Source organism: Silene latifolia, chromosome 4 (genome assembly GCF_048544455.1).
Source record: "Silene latifolia isolate original U9 population chromosome 4, ASM4854445v1, whole genome shotgun sequence".
Classification (NCBI taxonomy): Eukaryota; Viridiplantae; Streptophyta; class Magnoliopsida; order Caryophyllales; family Caryophyllaceae; genus Silene; species Silene latifolia.
Window position 1 is genome coordinate 31,115,438 of NC_133529.1, and position 14,251 is coordinate 31,129,688.

The 14,251-nt window shown below is 43.3% G+C and overlaps 1 non-coding gene across 1 annotated transcript; it reads right to left on the reverse strand.

Annotated features, from left to right (window-relative positions):
• Positions 1–4,606: 4,606 nt before the first annotated feature.
• On the reverse strand, positions 4,607–4,712 carry LOC141653975 (small nucleolar RNA R71). The gene has a single exon (XR_012547560.1). It is a non-coding gene; the product is annotated as a small nucleolar RNA R71 (small nucleolar RNA).
• Between the last annotated feature and the right edge of the window lie 9,539 nt (positions 4,713–14,251).

A 14,251-nucleotide genomic window follows, 5' to 3' on the forward strand; every position in this document is an offset into this window, starting at 1 on the left:
GTTATGGGTCGGGTCAAAGCGGGTCGGGTCATATCGGGTTCGGGTTATGTCGGGTCAGTGACGAGTTCGGGTCGGTTCGGTTCATGTCAGGTCGTCTTCGGGTCGGGTCATCAATAGGTGGCAACTCGGGTCGGTTCATTAGCGGGTCAGTGTCGGGTCAGGTTATCAGCATATATTTTATCTTATAAATTTCGTTTTGGATGGTAATTTTATGTTTAAATAATAGGTAGGTGTACTAATTGTAGTTTTAAGTGAAAATAATTAAGATGAATGTCAGTTTGGTGTTATTGAAACCATTATTAAGCTAGTTCATTATCGGGTCATCTATCGGGTTGAAAAAATATCGGGTCACGGGTCGGGTCGGGTTCGGGTTGGAGAAAATAAGGCTATTATCGGTTATCGGGTCGGTTCGGGTCGGGTCAGTTCGGTTTCGGTTCACCCAATTTTCGGGTTGTATCGGCCCGGGTTTCGGGCGGGTCGGGTCGGGTTCCTCGGGTCGAGTCAGCTTTTGCCAGCTCTACTCGCGCCTTTTGAGCAACCCAGGTGGCCACGTCGCTCAAAACTCACACAACCACTCATTTTCCTATAAATACCCCTCAAATGCCCCCATTTGAGAACTTACGCGAGTGTCCGCCCCCTCTTTTCTCCCTTAAAATTCTCGACTCGACTTATTAAGTCACAATCCGACGCGTATTTACGACCTACCGATCGTAAATACAAGCCTTACACATTGTTTGGTACCGTCATCGTGCATTAAATCACTTGACCGACCACTTCGACCACTACACCATCACTAAACTTAATAAAACACTCTTTTTACTTACCAAAACGGTTTTAAACCGAGTCTTTTCCGACCAAACGAGTTGTTACACTTACGTCGGTTTCTCGCCATAACCAAACATGTAAGTATGAGGGTGTAAAAATCCTTCTTTTATCATGTCTTCATTTGTTTCATGACTACAACATGCTAAAACATGCATAACATGATCCAAAACATGGGATAAACGAGCCAAAACTGTGTTTTGGCCTGAGGCAGAAGCCCCTTATTGTGCAAATAGGCTCGCGCCTCAATGGGGTGCCCAGGTCAGAACTCAACCGTGTTTGTTCTCGTCTTTCCCCTTTAATTCATTTTCATATTTGTAATCGGTTTTTACCATTTCAAATATTTTCAAACCATTTTTATTTTATTTCATTTGTTTTAACCATAAAACATTTTTCACCCTTGGTTCCTCATACCATGACGGTTAAATCCGTATTTCGGTGATAATATTTGGTTAATAACATTTAAAAGGTATTTTGAAGCCTTTTATTATATTTTGGGAGGTATTTTAAAGCCTTTCATCATTTCTTTACATTTTCAAAACAAGTATATTAGTCACCAACACAAAGTCATCCTTGATTCTATATACCATGCCGGATTTTAACCCGGGTACGATGATGAGTATCGACTAATTACATTCAAATGAACTTAAAACAATTAGTTCATAATTATTTTCAAAACTATTCATGTCAAGTTTGCCAAAGTCGAACCCGACACCGAATATCATCAAAATAATGATGATTATTCGAGTCTCGTTCCTCAAATCAACAAATGCGGTCTAAACGACCCTTTCAAACCAAATCGGGCCAAATACCCATTTTTCAATACGTTTTATAAACGTTTTTCAAAAAGCCAGAACACGGCATACAACCGGTGGTTGACCCGCGCCTAAACAGGCCTCTTTTTTCTTATTTTCGCACCTCATGTGGCCGCCTGGTGCAGGGTCTGTTCCCTTTCCAGCATTAGTCTAGGACGATCCCGACTCCGGTTAGCCCGGATATAGGACGGATCAGATGACTATTTGCTCATTCAAAATCATATTTGAAAAATGCTTCACTAAGACAAATGGATCACGTTATGCACCATAAACCTAATACAGTAAATGGATGTTTAATTTCCGTCTTGCATGCAAATCAACCATAAATCCAACTCGACATCTTATACTTGATACTTGGATTAAATCAACCGACTTAGAAAGCTCTCATATGTTAGGTTTAAATTATTGGATGCGCATTCATGCATTTAAACCGTTTTATCAACTTTTGCATTCAACCAACCAAGATCGATCAGTAGAGGCCGCTACCGCGGACGGGATTGGCTTTCTGATTAAAGGGCTTCCCAATATGTACCTTCACCTCTTACTCAGAAACTTTGGATAGTGGACGACCTTATCCAGGGCGTACGAGAGTCATTCTAGAGATAGGATGGTAAAGAGGGACGATTTCTTTATCTTTAGTACCTGTGTCAAACGCTGCTTTGTGCTTCCATTTGACCGAGGTATAAAGTGGATTTCGAACGGGTTCCAAGCATCCCACAAATACTTGGTGGCAACTCCGAACATCTCTAATCGTTTCGAGACCCTTACCGAGACGAAACCGACCGATCTAAAACAATCCGGTATAAAGCATTTTTTACGCCGCCAAGCGTGGCTTTCAAAAGACCGCTGCGCGTCCGCAGATCAAACCGGACCCGCAGGTGGGCCATGTCCACAGCCCCGAATTGGCTACTTTGGTTTGTTTTGTCTGAATTGCAGAAACGAACCTGAAAGTGGTGAAACCGTACTCTTTTCGTCCTATTTAGCATGCATTATTGAGGAGACGAGAATGTTAGAGCGAGAATTATGCCTTGGAGTGCGTGAAGGGTGGTTAACAAAGCAGTCAGAGTCAACTTGAGAGGTTGATATAAAGAAAAGCACTTGATCGAGAAGTCTTTTGGTTCGATCGAGTGGTTTGGAGGACACGAGAGGTCGATCGAGTACTTTTAGTTACTCAATCGAAATGCTGATTTTTGGATGTCCTCGATCGAGAGGTATTTTGGCTCGATCGAGAGGATTAGCTGATGAAGACCTTGATCGAGTGGTTTTATATCACTCGATCGAGAGGTTTTAGTTTCACGCGGGCTTTTAGTGACCCGTGATTAGTTTTATTTCGTTAAACCTTTTATTTTCCTATTTAAGCTTTCGCTAATTAGGTCATTAGGATGCTTTTTCATCTTAGAACTCTCTAATCTCTTTTTTCATACTCTCTACTGTTAAACTTTCTCTTTAATCTCTTGCTTGAATACTGGATTGTTCTTTACGCCGGATTGCTTGAGATTGTAATCACTCTTCTTCCTTAATCTTAATCTATTTATTTGTTTGCTCTAATCCTTGTTCTCTCTTCGTATTAATTCTGCCCTAATTTAGTTTATGCATAATTATTGTTGTTTTACCATGCCTTTCATTAGTATATTCATTATTATTATTGTTGACGCCATTAGTAATATGAGTAGCTAATTTCTCTTATATCGGGATTAGGGAATCCATGGTAGGATTGTGACGATGTAGCGAATAGACTAGATGATTTATTTGTGAGAACCTGTACCCATAGCAATTTAACTGTAATATCGACTTAGTTGAGTGCACGCTTCTAAGTTACCTTTAATCTAGTTAAATTTACTCCTGGATCGGAAGATTGGATTAAATAACCTGCTATGAACAGTAGACTACCCTAATGCGGACGGAAGTTAAGTTAGTGGAAATCTAGGATATAAAGTGGATCGGAAGGACCTTTCTTGTATCCCTCTCACAGTAGATTGTCTGGGCTATTTGCAGCTGAGTTGATAGACTACCATGGTGAACCGAAATCCTGGCATGCTTTCTCTATTTGATCATCTCATTTACAATTCTCTCACTTTTATTGCTCTTAATTAATTTCTCTTGCCTTTAATCCTTTATTAGTTTAGAAACCAAAATGAATCCCCCCATTTTGTGACTTAATAGACGGACCTTTAACAGATATCTTGCCTCCCTGTGGAGATCGACCCTGCTTATCACTAGCTTCTTTGTTAGTTTTAATTAGGTTTATTTTTGGTACAAAACGACAGTATCAAATTTTGGCGCCGTTGCAGGGGAGGCAATAGCCCTATCTGTTTTTGTTTTCGTTTATTTCTTTCCGTCTCAGGGAATTTTTATTCCTTGAGACAGTTCTCACTTATTTGTTTCAGTGTTGTGTATGCCCAGGTCAAACAGGTCAGATTTAGTTCCAGCTAATCCTGAGCCAGAAAGACTGTTTCGACATAGACTCCGTCTGCAAAGAGAAATTCGAAAGGAAGACTTGAGTACTTTCGAACCCAAGCTACAACACTTCTTATTTGCAGAAGAACCGTCTTTTGAAGAAGACAATCTCATTTCTTCCAACAAGCCAGTAAAGATGCCTATCATTGCAAGTCACTCGGAGCCCAAAGCATCCTCGATTCCTAAAGGTTTCAATCTCAGGACTGAGGACGGTAACACTCTCGATATCCGTCCGTCTTACATAAATCTGGTGGAAAAAAATCTGTACCGAGGTGTGGCGTGTGAAGATCCGCGAAAGCATATGGAAGTCTTTACTGACTATTGCTCTACTATTCCCGCCACTAAGGGAGTAACACAAGACAAGATAAAGGAAGTGCTTTTTCCTTTTTCTCTGACTGACTCAGCCCGTGAGTGGCTGATTGATCTTGACCGGACTGCTGCTGGTATCACCAACTGGGAGACTCTCGCACTTGCCTTCTACAAAAGATACTTCCCTCCACAACGCACTAATCAGCTGAGGGGTAAGATTACTAGTTTCAAGCAGGCACCTGATGAGACTTTCTATGAAGCTTGGTGCCGGTTCGAGAAGTTGGTGAGGTCTCTTCCTCACCATGGTTTTGATCAGTGGTTCTTGTGCAACCAGTTCTACAATGGGTTGTGCGATGACCACAGAGCTATACTTGACGCCTCATCTAATGGGAGATTTCAAAAGAACATTGATGATGATAAGGGATGGGGCATTATTGAGGAGATGGCGACCCATTGTGCTGAATATGGGAACCCACAGGACGGTATTCGAATGGTCCATTCGGTTGATAAGGCAGTTGTGGCCCAGCTGGAAGCCATGAATGCTCGGTTTGATAGATTGGAGCTGCAATTTGCTGGAGATCAACAAACGGTTCTTCTGTTGACTAGATAGGAAACTGTCACATGTGAAAGATGTGGAAGCAATGACGGTCATACTGCTATTGACTGTCTGACTGAGAAGGAACAAGTCCTTGCCTTTCAGTAATATAGGCAAGGAGGAGGTTCCTATTACAATAATCAAGGGGGGTTCATCCCAATTTGAGGTGGACAAGTCAGAATGTTCTTAATCCCACTCCTCCACCGCAGCAGCAACAACCTTATGTCCCTCCTCACAAGGCTCAACAAGGCTTCCAAAAGCCTCCTTCTTTTCCTCCATCGAACCAAAGAGCATCATCTTCAAGTGGGGTAAGTGAGCTAGCTGAGTTAAAGTCAATGCTTCAGTCGTTGACAAATCAATGGCAGATGAGTGACCAACAGAAGGAAGCTTCGATCAAGTCACTTGAAACCCAAGTTGCTCAGTTGGCCGCGAGCCAATCCACAAGAAAATCGGGTCATTTGTCATCTCAATCCGAGAAGAATCCACATGAGACGATTAACTTGATTAATTTGCGAAGTGGTCGTTCCTACGAAGGAACAAAATTGTCAGCTGATAAGGACATTTCATACCCGAGGGATGCTATTATGGAGGATGAACAGTCATCTGTCGCTGAAAATATGCGGAGTACAAAGGAAATACTCGATCGACTGATTTCAGGTGGTCGATCGAGTAGAAATCATGTTGAAACTACTCGTGTAACACCCCCATACTCCGAGTGCCTTACCAGGACCACTCAGGTATGAAGACATCACCATCTCGGTTGCCCGAGGTATGATAATCAAATAGACAAAACAGAAACAACATTTATTATAAGTAATTTAATGAATAAGTACAATCCTCGAAACCAAACTGAAAGTACAATACATTATTCCAAACGGTCTCATTTCTCAATCGAAATGTAAATAAAACTAAACTACAAACGGAAGACTCTATCGTCATGTCGTGGCCATCCCAGCTATCCCAATATCATCTCTATACCGCTCAATATCTCGCTCACCATCCCCGAATGGATCACCGCAGGTTTTACAAAACAACACCGGTCGATTACTAATCACACAATCAAAATAGATAACAACAATAAGACAAACAGACAAATTTGAACCGCCACACACACACACACGCACATCCAACCAACCGTCTCAATCACCGATCGTCCACTGGACCCAGCCCGCCGATGGGGACCGCACTGCCGTTCCCACCTAAGCCCCGCTCATCGTACGAGCGATAACCCTGTCCATTAATGTGCACATCCCCTTTCGTGGCGGGTTCCACGAAGGGCGAAACTAGGGCGTGAGATCACTCCCGCAAGTGACCCCACTCAGCCGAGAACGCATCTCGAGAACCATCAACTAACACAACCACAATCACAATCACAATCACAATCATCATATCAAACAACTAACTACAGCACATCACCAATATCCCATTATGGGACTAATACTGAGTAGGAAATCCTACCTGGAAAGCACAACACGCAGACGGTATCTCAATTTGTCTCAAAACGCCTCTTCTATGAACTCTCCTCCTACCATACAACACATAGATACTACTATTCAATTACTATTCATAAAAACCCCCAATTCCTAAATTAGGGTTTCACTAATCTTAACAAAACATTATATAAATTGTATTAGAAGCTTACCCTCGACGCAAGGAATCCAACGACACGAACTACGATGCAAACTGACCGTCTGAACTCCGGGAATTGTCAAGAGCGCGATTAGGAAGAAGACAAGTTGCTTTCTCTCTTAAACAGGTTTTAGGTTTTGTAAAAAGTGATTTAGAACAAAGACGAATTGGTTTAAATACCTTAATCGCGTAATTAACAAAACCCGAGAAAACTCCCCGAAACCAGGACACTCGATCGAGTACCCAAGGTACTCGATCGAGTAGCCTTCGATTACTCGATCGAGTGCCCTGACTACTCGATCGAGTGCCCAACAGGTCAGAAACTATTTTATTCTGCAACATACCCTTACTCGACAGAGTAAGGGCTACTCGATAGAGTACCCCCAAGACCATAAATACGGAGTATTACAACTCGATCGAAAGGAATTGTTACTCGATCGAGTAGTCTGGATAATGAAGGAACTGATCGAGAGGTCCAAACCACTCAATCGAGTAAAAATATTGAAGAATCTGTTCGATTGAGGGGAAATGTGCCTCGATCGAACACTGTTGCTATTAAGGAACTCGGTTGAGAGGCTGGAAATGCTCGATCGAGTGAAATATCACCTGGAAAGACTCGATCGAGAGGTAAAAAGACTCGATCGAGTGAAAAAGAGCTTGAACCTGCTGAGACATTGGAAGAGAGAAACAAAGGGCTCGAGATTCCTATTACGGTGCCCTTCCCAAGGCGATTACAGAGCACTAAAGCCAATCAACAGTTCGGTAAATTTGCCGAGCTCCTGAAAAGCCTACGGGTTACTGTTCCGTTCGCCGAGTTGCTGACACAGGTACCCTCTTACTTAAAGTTTATGAAAGAAAATTTGTCGCGTAAGAGGCACATAAACGATCATGAGACGGTAGCTTTAACTGAGGTACGGATTGCCCTAGTTCAAAATAAGTTGCCACCTAAACAATCAGACCCGGGTAGTTTCTCGATTCCGTGTCATATAGGAACCCATTTGATTAACAACGCGCTATGCGATCTTGGTGATAGCGTGACCATCTTACCTTTGTCTCTCGCTAAGAGACTTGGTTTGACCGAATTCAATTGCACTAATATGACCGTACAGATGGCCGACCATAGTATATCACGGCCGTTAGGAGTTATAGAGGACATACCTGTCAAAATCGGGAGATTCTTTATTCCCGTAGACTTCGTAGTGCTTGATATTCCCGAGGACACTCATACCCCTATTATTTTAGGGAGACCATTTTTATTCACTGCTCGCGCAGTGATCGATGTCGGGGGTAAGACACTTACGTTTCAGGTAGGAGATGAAGAATTGATTTTTCATCAATCTAAATATCGTAGGGCTCTCATGCAAGCTCAATCTTGCAATGCCCTATCCTCTATCGACTCAGATATAGACACTTCGGCTAAGAATGTTGAGTTTTGTGCTGCTATTGTAATCCCTCCGCCTCAGACTGAGAGCGAAAAGGAGGAACATTCGTCTGTTGTCCTTACTGCAGGTACAGATGAAATGGAAGTTGGAGTTCTCGATCGAGTAGAATTCTGTTCGATCGAGCAGAATGAAGGCCAGACTCCTCGATCGAGTGATTTCCACTCGATCGAGTGAAATTGAAGACTACACGCAGGAAGTACCCCTTTAACTTCTATTTTTCTTCATTCTATTTTTTTCTTCATTTTGTCTTCCCTTTCGTGCAATAAGAACTCCAAAACCTCCATAATCTTTGCCCCTTTGCCAAATCCAACACCCACATACTCATCCTTGCTAGCATACCGACACTTGTCCTCTATTTTCCCGTTGAATTTCGTCCTTGTTGCGGTTGAATTTGGGAATTAGGGTTTGCGGGTTTTTCATTCAAAAATCCGTTATTTACATAAATTTTTGTCGATTCTCTTGTTTGTCTTGTGGGTTTCGTCATCAAGTAAGTTTACCCTTTAGCTCTTTGTTAATTGATTGCTTTATTTCGTAATTATAGAGTAATTAGGGTATAGGGTTTGCGGTTTCAATTCGAAATTCCGATTAAATTGGGGTTTTTTGCGGTTTATTGATTCAATTGCTTATTATTCCCCATTGCTTACTTGATTAGGATGGAAAGCAGTTCACTGCCTTCGACTAGATCGACTGTAGTTCCATCCTCGACTGAGACGGTGGTCCCTGTTGTCACCACCGTCGTTCCTACTGTTAGTACCACTGCTACGTCCCCTGTTTCACCTGTTGTTACTGCTGGTGCTACCTCTGCTACTGCTGCTAGTTCCGTTTCTGTCACGGCTAGCTCCGCTTCTACCTCTGTGTCGACTTCAGTCTCTGTCTCAGCTAGCTCTGCCTCTGTTTCTGTCTCTACTGCTTCTACTGCTGCAGCCACAACTAGCACTTCTGGTACGGTGACCACCCCTGCTGCGTGGTCACCGGTCATCCGTTGCCTACGGGGGCCACTCTAGTACCTCGTCCCGCTACTGGACGGGCTTCTTCTTCAGGTACTAGAAGGTGGGGTCGCGGACGAGCTACACCTTCTGCTGGCCGCTCGCTGGCCGAGTCACCATCCGAGTGGATGATTCACTTGACCCGCACCCCGATTATCCCGAAGTAATTTTCGTTAATGCTATTCATCGTACTCGTTTCTTTGATTTAGCGAGCTGTGATTTTCTGTCTACTAAATTTTTATGCCGTCAGTCACTTGATAGGCTTGGTATTTACGAGCCTGTTTGTAACACCCCCATACTCCAAGTGCCTTACCAGGACCACTCAGGTATGAAGACATTACCATCTCGGTTACCCGAGACAATGATAATCAAACAACAATAAAGAAACAATGTTTATTATAAATAATTTAGTGAATAGATACAATCCTCAAAACCAAACCAAAAGTACGATACATTATTTCAAAATGACTGTTCTAACTGAAATGTAAATAAACTAAAGGCTACAGCGGAAGACTCCTATCATCATGTCGTGGCATCCCAGCTATCCCAGTACTCATCTCAACCCCTGCTCAATATCTGCTCAACATCCCCGAATGGATCACCGCAGGTTTACAAAACAACACCGGGGTCAGTACTAATCACACAATGAACATGTATAACAATAATAAGATAAACAGACAGCTTAACTGTCACACACACACACATGACCAACCAATTCCCATCATCTCAATCCCGATCGTCCACTTTGGACCAGCCCTGCCAGTGGGGGACCGCAGCCGTACCCACCAAATCCCCGCTCCACATAGCAGTGAGCGATAACCCTGTCCATTAATGTGCACATCCCCTTCCGTGGCGGGTTCCACGAAGGGCGAAACTAGGGCGTGAAGCCACTCCCGCAAGTGACCCCACTCAGTCGAGAACGCATCTCGAGAACCATCAACAACAATCACAACCACAAACACGGTACAATCATTATATCAAACAACCAAATACAACACATCACCAATATCCCATTATGGGACTAATACCGAGTAGGAAATCCTACTGCGGAAAGCACAACAATGATCGGAGACGGTATCAACAAATTTGTATCAAAAAGCCTCTTCTACGAACTCTCCTCCTATCATATAACACATAGAGGGTACACATCACATACTACACACAAAAACCCCCAATCTCTAAATTAGGGTTTAACCAAAACAAGGGAAGAACAATAAAAAGGGTACATAGATCTTACCCTCGACGCAAGGAACTCAACGATACGAATAACGACAAGAACTGACCGTCTGAACTCCGGGAATTGCTAAGAATGCGATTAGGAAGATGAACTGGTTGCTTTCTCTCTTAAACAGGGTTTTAGGTTTTGTAAAAGTGATTTAAAACAATGACGACGAAACTTAAATACCTTAATCGCATAATTAACAAAACCCGAGAAAACTCCCCGTAAAACCGGACACTCGATCGAGTACCCAAGGTACTCGATCGAGTACCCCCTTACTCGATCGAGTACCCCAGCTACTCGATCGAGTACCCAACAGGTCAGAAACTATTTTATTTCGCAACTTACCCTTACTCGACAGAGTAAGGCCTACTCGATAGAGTACCCTAAGACTTATAAATACGGAGTATTACAGTCTTCCCTCCTTAAAAGGAACTTCGTCCCCGAAGTTCAAACCACTACTAAACAAAGGTACTCCCACAACATTCCCGACTCAAAAGCCAAACAAAAATTTAACATAAAACATGATACTAACCCAACTCATCCCGACAAACATACCGACTCTACATATAAAAGGTGTATAAAACTCTTAAAACTGCTCGCGATCATCTCCTACCCCCCTAAAAGAAACAAGGTTACGTCCCCGTAACCATACATACCTGATCAAAGAGGAAAGGGTAACGCTCTTTCATAGCTTCCTCTGGCTCCCATGTAGCTTCCTCGGTCTCGTGGTTAGACCAAAGGATCTTAAGCAAAATTGTCTCACCACTCCTAGTCTTTCTAACCTTTCGGTCTAGAATCTGCTTAGGCACCTCAAGATATGATAAGGACTCATCTAGCTCTAAGCTCTCTGCCTCTAACACATGTGACGGGTCACTCACATACTCAGAAATGGTGCGATACATGAAACACATTATGCACTCTCTCTAACAGCAATTTGGTAAAGCCGGACGATAAGCAACTTCCCCAACTCGCTCTAAGATCTCATAAGGCCCTATAAACTTCTGACTTAGCTTGCCTTTCTTCCCAAATCTCATAACCCCACGCATAGGAGAAACTTTCAAAAGAACCTTGTCCCCAACTTGAAACTCTATATCCCGGCGATGTAGATCTGCATAACTCTTTTACCTGTCCTGAGCTGCTCTCATCCTTTCCCTGATCATCTTAATCTGTTCCACCATCTCTGGTCCTAGAACCCTTTGCCTCAAAGACTTTGTCGTCCCAACAGATTGGACTCCTACACCTCCTCCCATACAAAGCCTCAAACGGTGCCATACCTATCTTTGGTGTGATAGTGTTATTGTAAGAAAACTCTATCAAGTCCAACCTCTGCTCCCAGCTACCACCAAAATCCATCACACAAGCTCGCAACATATCCTCAAGAGTCTTGATTGTTCTCTCGTCTGCCGTGCCGTCTGTCGCAGGATGAAATTTGTACTCATCTTCAAAGTTGTTCCCAACGATTCTCGCAACTCTTTCCAAAACCTCGATATAAACCTCGCATCTCTGTCGGACACTATGTCCTTAGGGACTCCATGTAACTTAAGCACGTTCTTTCGATAGGCCATAGCCAATTGTGCCTTAGTCCATGTATCTTTCATTGGAACAAAGTGAGTGACTTGGTCGACGATCCACTATTACCCAAATCATGTTGTTACCTTGTTGACTCTTAGGCAAACCCACAATGAAATCCATGGAAATGGATTCCCACTTCCACTCAGGCACCTCTAAAGACTGAATCTTACCTTGTGGTCGTCTCTGTTCCCCTTTAACTCTCTGGCATGTCAAACAACGGGACACAAACTCAGCTGTCTCTCTCTTCATCCCAGGCCACGAAAACGTTTTCTTCAAATCCTTGTATAGCTTGTCTCCACCTGGATGAACTGAATATGGTGTGCAATGCGCCTCTGTCATGATCGTCTTTTTCAACTCCTCATCATTAGGAACACACCACCTACCATCAAACCTCAAACTACCATCTGTATGAATAGAAAACCGGGACACTGTCCCTTTCTCTACTCCGGCTCTCCACTCCACTATCTTAGGATCCAAAGCCCGCTTATCCCGAATATCATCATAAAACTCCGGATGTCTTGTCATATCACCCATGGCATCTCCTTTCGCATCATATGTATCCCAAAGCTCGCTACCTCATCCCTCAACCTCATCAAAGATAGAAATTTGTACACAAGGAATGTACACTCTTCCTACTCAAAGCATCAGCAACAACATTGGCCTTCCCTTCATGGTAGATGATTTCCATGTCGTAGTCGCCAATCAACTCCATCCACCTCCTCTGTCTCATGTTCAACTCCTTCTGCGTGAAGATGTACTTAAGACTCTTGTGATCAGAAAATACCTTAAAGATTGCTCCATAAAGGTAATGTCTCCAAATCTTGAGAGCAAACACCACTGCACCCAACTCCAGATCATGAGTAGGGTAATTCTCCTCATAAGGCTTCAACTGCGCCCGGAAGCATAGGCAATCACTTTACCATTCTCGCATTAACACACATCCCAGCCCATTCTTCGAGGCATCTGTATAAACCTCAAAATTCTTGCTCCCTTCAGGCAATGCTAGGACGGGAGCGTGGTCAAACGCTCCTTTAATGTCCGGAACGCCGTCTCACAACTCTCATCCCAACGAAACCTGTTCTCTTTCCTCATCAACGCTGTCATCGGTCTAGCTATCTTGGAGAAATCTTTCACGAACCGTCTGTAGGATCCAGCTAAACCCAAGAAACTCCTAACCTCAGCAACATTCTTTGGTGCTTCCCACTTTGTCACTGCCTCAATCTTCGCCGGATCCACAACTACCCCATCTTTAGAGATCACATGCCCCAGAAAAGCAACTTTCTCTAACCAGAACTCACACTTGGACAAATTAGCATACAACTCATGGTCCCTCAAAGTCCGCAACACGATCCTCGGATGCTCCTCATGCTCCTCCTTAGTCTTAGAGTAGACTAAGATATCATCGATAAACACCACTACAAACTGGTCCAAGAACTGCGTCAAGATTCTATTCATCAAATCCATAAACACTGCCGGCGCATTAGACAACCCAAACGGCATCACCACATACTCATAATGGCCATACCTTGACGTGAAAGCTGTCTTTGGTATGTCCACCTCTCTAATCTTCACCTGATGGTACCCTGACCTCAAATCAATCTTAGAAAAGATTGTTGCACCGCTCAACTGGTCAAACAGGTCATCTATCCTTGGCAAAGGGTACTTGTTCTTTATCGTCACACGGTTCAGCTCCCTGTAATCTATGCATAACCTCAAACTCCCATCTTTCTTCTTCACGAAAAGAACTGGTGCTCCCCACGGCGATACACTTGGTCTAATGTATCCCTTCTCTATCAGATCATCCAACTGCTTTCTAAGCTCCTCCATCTCCTTAGGACCCATACGGTACGGTGCCTTAGAGATCGGCCCCGTCCCTGGCTTCAACTCGACGGTGAAATCTATCTCCCTCTTCGGTGGCAACCCCGGAATCTCCTCCGGAAAAACATCTGCAAACTCTCCCACCACCGGTATCTCATCAATCGTCGGAATCTCTATCCGGTCATCTCTCACATGGCACAGGATCAAAGGACATCCCTTCCTCGGATAAGACTTCAAGGTAATTTGCAATCAACTTAACTTTGGGTTTGACTAGAAACCCACGATAAGACACACTAACACCCTTTGGACCTCTTAAGGACACTTTCTTTTGATGACAGTCTATCTTAACTTTATACTTTCCTAACCAATTCATCCCAACTATCATCTCAAAACCGTTAAAAGGAAACTCTAGCAAGTCTACAGGGAAATCAACTTGCCCAACTATCAAAGATACATCTCTAAACAACCTCCCACACGATACTGGACTCACTCAAGGTATGAAAACTTGCTCACTAATGATTCATATACTCTCAAACCCAACTGTTTAACATGACTCAAGACACAAACGACCGAGAAGCCCCCGA